This window comes from Lactuca serriola, chromosome 8 (genome assembly GCF_051521515.1).
Source record: "Lactuca serriola cultivar US96UC23 chromosome 8, Lser_US96UC23_V15, whole genome shotgun sequence".
Lineage (NCBI taxonomy): Eukaryota > Viridiplantae > Streptophyta > Magnoliopsida > Asterales > Asteraceae > Lactuca > Lactuca serriola.
The window spans coordinates 48,212,616-48,222,284 of record NC_136415.1 but is presented as its reverse complement, the minus strand read 5'-3'; the positions used below and the strand labels follow the sequence as shown (position 1 = coordinate 48,222,284).

Here is a 9,669-nt window from a genome sequence, read left to right as displayed (position 1 = left end):
GTTGGGTCAACCGATCCCTATTTAAATTTTGCATGTTTTAGAAAGCGCATTAGAGTTTCATACCAGGCTCTTGGAGCTTGCTTTAGACCATAGACCGCTTTGTCCAGAATATAGCAGTCGTTGGGATACTTCTCGTTTATAAAGCCTGGTGGTTGCTCGACATAAATTGTCTCATCTAGCTATCCATTCAAAAAGGCACATTTGACGTCCATTTGATAAACCTCAAAACTCTTATGTGTTGCATAATCCAGAAAGATGCGAACAGATTCTAGCCTAGGAATAGGTGCGAAGCTCTCTTCGTAGTCAATGCCTTCTTCTTGACAATACCCCTTTACAACTAGTCGCGCTTTGTTTCGTATAACGTTTCCCTCTTTATCAAGCTTGTTGCGAAACACCCACTTTAACCCTACAACAGATGCATCCTTTGGAGTAGGAATCAGTCTCCAGACTTTGTTTCGTTCGAATTCATTGATCTCCTTTTGCATCAATTGTACCCAGTCCAAATGGTCTAGAGCAATCTAAACATTTTTTGGTTCAACTTTGGTGATCAACGAATTAAACATGCAATATTCCACTTTGGAGAATAAAGCAGTTTGCTTTGCCTTTTGTTGTGCTCTTGTAAGAACTCCTAAAGACGATTCGCCTATAACCTGCGTCTTTGGATGATCTCTAGTCCATTTAGTAAGAAGAGGATAATTAGGATCATAAGATGGATCCAATTCAACATTTATGTCCACAAATTCTGACTGTATATCCAAATCATCATTTGTATTATCTTTCACCCCCTCGAATGATGTGGATGTCTCTTCTTCAGGTGTCGGATTCTCCCCCTAGAGTGGACTTTCATGGGTCTTTTATGGAGTAGAGTGCTCCCCCTGAAAACTTGCATTGGAAGTTGATTCAGAACTTTCCCCCTAGAATGTAGTGTTCGTGTCATGAGGTTCATTCGCACTTGGTGGTTCTTTGTGTATATCTTTTGCAACGTCGTCAATTATTTTCTTTAATTCATCGACCTTGTTGTCAGCTGCTTTTGATTCAGATGATATAGCCTTCTCTGGCTCATCAAATAGTAGCATGAATTCCTCGTAAAGATTAGAGAGTGGAATCGTAGTTGGACTTGGTTTAGGAAAGATCCCCTTCAATAGACTATCATTCGTCTGAGTCCTCTTCAAGTAATTGTCTTCGGACATGACATTGTAGGTTTCTTCCATCTTTTTAGATCGTTTGTTGAGAACCCTATATTCCTTAGAGATCAGCGAATATCCCAAGAATATATCTTCGTTAGCCTTCACATCGAATTTGTTCCGTTGTTCCTTTGAGTTGAAGATAAAACACTAAGAACCAAATACATGGAAAAACTTAACATTAGGCTTGCGGTTAATTATTATTTCATAAGGAGTGATAGAAAATCACTTTTTGAGAATATATCAGTTTTGGGTGAAGCACGCAGTTTCAGTTGCATCCGCCCAGAAATAGAGAGGCAGATTTGTGAAAGACAGCATAGTTCTCGCAGCTTCGCACAAGGATCAGTTTCGCCTTTCAACGACCCCGTTATGTTGTGGATTGTAAGAAGCAGAAAAGTTGTGTGATACGCCTTTCTCAGTAAGGAATTATTCAAACGGTTGGTTTTTGAATTCTAAACCATTGTCACGGCGAACATTGCGAACCAACTTTCGCAATTGTAACTCAGTCTGGTTTACGAAATCCTTGAGCTTTGGCGTTGCATCAGATTTCTGCTTAAGAAAATCCACCCAAGTGAAATGTGAAAAATCATCGACTATAACAAGAATGTACTTATTGCCACCAACGCTTTTAATTGCTGAAGGACCATAAAAGTCGATGTATAATAGTTCTAGTGGTTCAATGACTTTCGTATTCACTATGGTTGGATGACTTTTCCTGCTATGCTTCCCCAATTTGTAGGTTGCACATAGATGATCCTTATCGTATTTTAGGAGAGGAAGCCCTCGCACAAGCTCACCAAGAACAAGCTTGTTGATGTCTTTGAAGTTAAGGTGCAAAAGTCTTTTATGCCATAGCCAGCTATCGTCTGAGTGGGCTTTCGTTAGTAGGCAGATGGCAGGCTTCCCACATATCAGATTTAGATTCAATGGATACATCTCGCCTTTGCGCTTCGACTTTAGAAGGACTTCTTTGGTCTTCTTTTCTATGATTTCTGACCCTTCGTCGTCAATTGATACTTTTAATCCCGTCCCAACAACCAACTGCAAAACACTTATGAGATTGTGTTGCAGGCCCTCTACGTATGCCACTTTACGAATTGAAAACTCTTCGTTCGTTATCATCCCATAAACTTTAATCTTTCCAAGAGAGTTATTTCCGTACTTCACATTACGACCATCTTTAAGTTCTCTAAATTCTCGCAGTTCTTCCTTCCACCTGTCATGTGACGCGAGCAACCACTGACGATATGTCATTCAATGTCAAACTGCTCGTCACGAATTACCTGCAGAAATTAAGAAGATTTAGGAACCCAAAATTGCTTGGGTCCTTGTGAGCCTTTTTACAGAAAGAGGAAAAGTAAATGCAAGATCAACCATATAAGTGCGTTTAATTAATGTGGTGCTATCTTTCTTTGTTATTGTAAAAACTTTTATCCTATTATTTTTCAAGTTCGTATCTTTTGAAGATGCTTGTTTTTGTGTGTTCTTGATTTGATTCTGCATGAACTCTTTTTCAACTTTCTTTGAATTAGTTTCAGACTTCTTGATTGGAACTTTATGATCTGAAAATAGCTTTCCTTTTCCTTTAACATCTTTCGATGTTTTGGTATAAGACGAAGCATTCATGGTTTGAGAGTGATGAGGTTTTGATTTCTCCATAGGCTTCTTGGTATTTGAAAAAGTAGGTTTTTAAAAAACTCTCCTTTCAGAATCCTGTGAATTGCGAGAGTGATTTTGTGAGGAGCTCCTAGGGTTCGCATGTGTGGCGACTTTCGCATTTCGATCCGACAGTTTTTCATTTCAAACAAAGTTGGGATTCTTGGATTTCCAAAACTGTTTCCTTTCTTTGAGATTTTAGTTGTATCTCACATTCCTTTGTCGTTTCTAAGCTGCGAACTGCTCGGATGGCTTGTGAATGTTACCCTTAAGTTTCCGCTTTCTGACTGAAGTGTGGTTTTGCACTGATGACTTTTCACTTGGAACATCCTTGGTTCCACTTGGATTCCCCTTTTTCATAGCTTAAGCGATTATTGAGTGGTTCTGCTACGTATCTTCCTTTTAATCTCCAAGAAGTCTTTTCCGACAGACCCTTAGTTTCTTCTGCATTGTCTATTGGGGCAGACTAGAAGTGCTCGTCACGTCCATCTTTGTTATCGTCATCAACCAGGGACGTTAATTCAACAGTTTGATTTTTGTTTAGACCCATGGTTGCGAAAACCTGGTTAAGCACAGTTTCAACCTTTGGGAATACAGTTGTTTTTTCTTCTAAAATCTTTGATTTATTTTCAGAAAAGCGTGCGATTTCAACAGAATTTTCAGAGATAAGATCTTTCGCAGGTTCAGATTCGCTTTTAACACATTCCGAACAGTCAACTCATCCTCGACATAGATTTCGCTCATATCACCGTCCTCATCAAATTCAGATGTATTTTCAACATTAATTTTATTATCTGAACTTAACTTGGCACCTAATGAGTCGAACTTTGGCATAGTATCAGATTTAATCTGCCTTTTGTCATTTTCATCAAAAAGCTGCTTTGACATGTTCTTATGGTCTTTGGACGTAATGTATGATTCAATTTTGTCCAGACCTATACTGTAAGCATTTGAAGTTTCATCACACGAAATGATGGATTCACATTGGTAACAATCAGCGTCAATTTCATTTTCCTTTAATTTAAGGAATGGTAAGATCATTTTGTGAATTTTCTCACCAATCTCACAATCAAGGTGCAACTGAGTAATATTAAAATAAAGCCTTTTCGCAATCAAACAGAAAATATTACGTTGTTTTAAAAGCATGAAATTATCCCGTTGCAAGCAAATTAACTGATCCCTAGAATTAGATAAATTGGACTCTATCTTCTCTATCCACATGTGTCTCTCCTCGCTCTTTGATGAAACCCTGTTGATTCGACCGGTTAGATTAGAGTTCGTCAAACGAGTTCTTTTTAAACTGTCACTAAAGCTTGAAAAAGTGTATCTTAAGTTATCTAGTTTAGTTTCATATCTGGACAAAGGTATATTGAGAGATTCGAGAATAGAGTTTACCTTGTTGATCATTTGTTCACATTTGCTGATTTGCTCAAGAACTAGCTTTTTAGCAAAGCAGTTATCATCCCCACGTCCATTATCCGCTCCATAATACTAGTGTTTAGATATCGAGTAGCAGATCGATTGATTAGATATTGAGTGGTCAAATATCGAGAGGTCAAAATCAAGCATCGTGGTCGAAGGATTTTAGGTCGAAGGATTGGGTATCGAAGATTTAATGGGAAGAGGTTTAAGGTTTGATTACAAAAACAACAGTTCAATGGGATGTGAGTATTTCGTATAGGAAGCCTATGCTTCAATGGGAAGTGAGTATTCTGTATAGGAAGCCTATGCTTCGATGGTAAGTGAGTGGTTCATATGGGAAGCCTATGATTCGATGGGAAGAGGATGATTCACACTGTTTGTTGTGGTTCGTATAGACATTTAAATATTTGCAACTTTTGGAGATTTTTTGGAATTTCAAGAATATTCTTTTTACAAAAAAATTTCTAGCAACATAAACAAATTTTGTTCATTTTGAAGTCAAAGTGGTACAAGAAATCAAGTTTATGAAAATTGTCATATTTTTTAGGTTTTCTGGTTTTAATGCTTCTCATTTTTGTCACATATCGAGTGGGAAGATTGTATTGCCAAATCCACACTGAGCACTTTCCCATTCCCATTTATAGTTTTATAATCATGTTTCAATTATAAAAAGGGGGGAAATTATGATATAGGTATTCGAAATCGAAAGTTTTTTGATATTCATATTTGACGAATGATCATTTACGATTGAAGACCGATCTAACCTTGAGAGGGAGTTGATTATGAAGTGATTCAAATTTGATTTTCTGAAATGGTTTGTTTTTATAAAGGGTTTGGTCTTGATGAAGATTTTAGGATGTGCTTTTAGGCTCTGACTTAGGTAATTTACCTTGGAGTTTTGGATACTCAAGGAACTTAAGTTGCCTTTTGATGCTTTGGATTGTAATGTCTTGCATTATAGATCCCAGATTAGAATGTCATTAAAGACTTGAGGATTTGTTGATTGCTTCTCCATTTTCTCATGCTTGAGGTCTAATTCGCAAAGTTTCTCTTTTTAGAAATTGAAGTTGGGTCATCCATTCCAATCTTTGAAGGGGAGAATGTTAGGGTGCAAAGTTCTTCATTGGATGGTGTCTTAGGCTTTCTCTTATTTGATATGGGTTATAGGTTGTGATTGCCTATATATACTTGTATAGTTTACTTCGTATAGGTTGAGAGAGCTCTCATTGTATAGATGAGTAATCTAGTTTGAGAGAGAGAGAGAGTATTATAGCAAGCAAGCACATGATTCTATATTTTTATACTACTCCTTTATCTATACAACTTGTGCTTAATCGTTAATATGGGTCTTATCAATTATACGTTAATTCTTAATTCTTCATTTGTGATCTTCCATGGGATCTTACACATTGGTTGTTTGAGTCTTAATACTCTATCATTTTGAGATGTTTTGGTTCAAAAGAACCTTAAATTGATTTATAGTGTTCTCAAATAATTTTTGGAGGTTTAATTTGAGTTTGTAGATTGTTGTTTTTCCTACTCATAATAAATCACCACAAAGTATTTTCACTAGACATTTTATTGTCTAATTTATTTTAGGTATTGCTAATAAGACACCCCGTTGATACATTTATAAAAAAGTCAACCTATAATTAACTACATATAATCAGCTTTTTCGGAAAACAACAACATTTCAACCAATAAAAATATTTAAAAATTTAATTAGGGAATCTATATGGTAAAATGTTAAATTGTGTTAACAAAGAGTTACTTAGATAGACGTAAAGTCATATTGCGTCAATGTGGATGAGTGCAACGTTTTTTTATTTTTATTTTTTATAAATAGGCCTTACTATGATTACGAAATGGATTTTTAAATGACCCACACGAAAAACAATTGCATAATTTTTGAAAATTTTGATTTTTTTCTAGTGGTAAGTAGAATTTAAAAAGTTTGATGCTGTTAGAGTAGCACGGAGTTTGAGAATGTCACAAAATACGTGGTTTATTAAACTGTGTTATAAGGTTCGAATGAGTGGTGTCGCTCTCCCTCATGAAACCGCAACGACACGTAGGCACCATCTCACCCATTACCACAAAAGTGTGGTTTTATACCACACCCGAGCTGTGGTGTCACACTTTGGTTTTTTATTTTATTTTATTTTTTTAATTAAATAAAAACAATATTTTTAATTAAAACCATTCATTTCATTACTTCAAAATAAAAATAACATTAAATTCCACTGCCTAAATAAAAATCCTACAAACTTTAAAATAAAAAAAAAACACTAGAAATTTTAAACCTGCAAACTCAAAAAAAACATACATTAAACGATTTAAAATAAACACACTACATGAAGTCGTCCGAGAACTCGTCTTCCGAGTCCTCCTCCAGATCCAAATTAAGGTTAATGTATTGCATCCTGTAAATGTGTTCCACCAACTCCATACGAAGATTGTGAAATGTTTCATTGCAACGAACCTCTGCTCTCTTTTCAATGTACTCGTTGCCCCCAATTTCTATTGCTTGTGTCGCGGGAATGGTTTCCTCTTCATCATACTCACATATTGCTCTTCCTTCATTTTCGATAATCATATTATGCAGTATTATACAAGCATACATGACTTCATGTATTTTTTTCCTCGCTGAAAAAATTGTTGGTTTTTTCAATATAAATCGACGTTTCTTGAGAGCTCCAAAAGCCCGCTTGACATCCTTCCTAGCTCTTTCTTGAGTTTTCTTGAATTTTTTCTGACGAGTATCATTCGGACACGTAAACGATTTAACAAAAACTACATACTCAGGATAGATCCCATCAACTAGATAATAACCAAATTTATATGGTGTTCCACGCAATTGGAAAGAAGAATTCGGTACGGATCTGTCGTATATGTTGTTAAATATTGGTGAATGATTAAGATTGTTAGATATAGGGGAACGATTAAGAGCGTTAATTTCATTGAGGGATCCAGGAGAACCAAAAAAAGCATGCCAAATCCACTGATCATGTGATGCCAACACTTCAAGTATGACCGTTGGATGCCCATTATCACCTCGAGTAAATTGACCATGGTGTAAGGTAGGGCAATTTTCTCATGCCCAATGTATACAATCTAAACTTCCTAACATTCCAGGAAAGCCATGTATGCTAGCATGATGAGATTGCAATTTCATGATGTCATTGCGTGTAGGCTTACATAAATATTTTGGACCATAAAACTGAATAATACTTTTGCAAAAATAGTGTAGACTATCTCGTGCGGTCCTAGCTGGCATCCTAAAACTCTCGGCCAACGCATCATGAGGGATGTCATATGCTAACTGACGAAGTGTAGTTGTACGTTTTTGAAAAGTGGTGAAACCGGATGTACCTCTAGCATCAGGCCGTTGCTCGAAAAAATCACACTCCCTCATTACATCTTCGATTATACGTTTGTAAAATGGTTTGAACATTCTTAAGCGCCTTCTAAAGTAGTATCCTTGAAAAGTGGCATTTTCTTGAAAGTAGTCATGTATCAAACGTTGGTTTGCATCTTCACAATTTCTAAAAATATATTTTGGTGTTCTCTGTTCAGCACTGTCGGATGCCCTACCGCATGCTGCTTCATACGTTTGTTCCGCAAATGTAGCAGCAACGACAACAACATAGAACATAACATCAAACTCTTCAGAAGAATCGGACGAAGACATTTTTTTGAAAGGTTATGTAGTAGAAAGATATAAAAAATGTGAAAGGTTGAATGGTTTAAATAGATGTTAAAGTTTAAAAGAAAAAAAAAATTAAAAACTCATTTTTTTTTACCGTTTGCAACGGTCAAATGAGCCTAGCCAATCAAATTCTTCCATGGATCGCTCCCTCCAAAAGCCGTAGTGCACCCTAGGCCGCACCTGGACCGCACCCAGGGGGTGGTGTTCGTGGCTTATGTGGCATAGGGAGTGCGGTCTAGACCGCACCACGAACGCACCCAGGGGGCGGTGTTCCATGAGCATAGTACTTTGAATAAACCTGGCATATATTTGCTAATCTTGAAATTAATCAAAAAAAAGACCAACCTGCCCTTTTCTCAAAAAAAATCGAATCAATAACCATAAGTGTTTATTCAATATGTCACTGTAAAGATCCCACCGCAATGAAAGAATTAACATAAAAAAAAAACCTTCAAATTCTTTTTCCCCTGTAACTTCATCATCCAAAAACTCCAACAGAACAAAAAAAAACTAAAAATAGTTATAAAAAGATAATTCATCTGATTAACCATTATCTTTTTCAATGGGAATTCCCATTTCATTCTCTCATCATTATTAAATCCCTATCCATTCTTAATCCCGATCAAGTTAAGCTTGATGTTTTCAAAGATATTCAGAATCACCTTATTTTGACCATTCTTCCATTTCTTTGATAAAAAATCAGTTTATAACAAACTAAAGAAACATTACACAGTATAAATATAAATTGAATTCCATTCAAAGAGATGCTAACTTTGAATCGACTTGAGCCCAACTTTATAAAAATTGATTGTGGTACAGAGCGTAAATCATTGCAATAATCCAAAATTCAAGAACACAAAGAGGATGAATCAGAGCAATAATCACAAATTAAAGAATAATCTCAGATCAATTGAGAGGGCAGAAGGAGGAGGTGGTGCCGGCGGGTACGACGGCGCTGGACAGGGACGATGAAGGCGATGGTGAGAGAAGGCAAAAGTGGTGTTGATATTTGTTCTTCTTTGCAGATGTCGGAGGTAGGCAAGATGAAGGAACGCTTGAGAACTGCAAAGGAGAAGGGCAAACAAGGAAACAAGTCTTTCTGTTTCAGTCAGTGGCCTTTTTTTGGATGATTGGGTAAGACCTTTATGGTTGAGTAAGATGCAACATATTATGATATCAAATGCAACATATCATTATAGGTCTGATCTAACTGGGTCAGCAACAAATCAAACAAGACCTAAGATTTTGATTGTTAAAATTTTTAACTTATGTTAACTTATAGGACCTTATAATTTCCGCAAACGGATATATCTTAGAATGTTTATAACTAATATTTTAAAAGGTTATTTTAAATTGCGCTAACAAAGAGTTAGATTGATAGACATCAAAGTCATAGTGCGTCAATGTGGATGAGTGCAGCTTTTTTTTTAATTACTTTGTAAATAGGCGTTACTGTTATTACGAAATGGATTTTTAAATGATCCACACCACAAATAAATGCATAATTTTTGAAAATTTTGATTTTTTTTTTCTAGTGGTGAGTAGAATTTAAAAAGTTATTTGGCAACATAATTGCGAATTATGTGATGCGTAAAAAGTTAAAAAAAAAAATCTTATCTTCTCCATCAATTTTGTTTTTGTTTTTCATTTTTTTTTTCTTAATTTGATGTCACAATTGGTTGTTTAAAAGTTATTATT

General features: G+C 35.8%; 1 long non-coding RNA gene across 1 annotated transcript; it reads right to left on the bottom strand.

The window, feature by feature from the left end:
* Nucleotides 1–7,420: 7,420 nt before the first annotated feature.
* LOC145069064 (uncharacterized) lies at nucleotides 7,421–9,202 on the bottom strand. The gene is made up of 2 exons (XR_013689257.1): nucleotides 8,066–9,202; nucleotides 7,421–7,862 (listed from the first exon to the last, which is right to left on the bottom strand). It is a non-coding gene; the product is annotated as an uncharacterized LOC145069064 (long non-coding RNA).
* Between the last annotated feature and the right edge of the window lie 467 nt (nucleotides 9,203–9,669).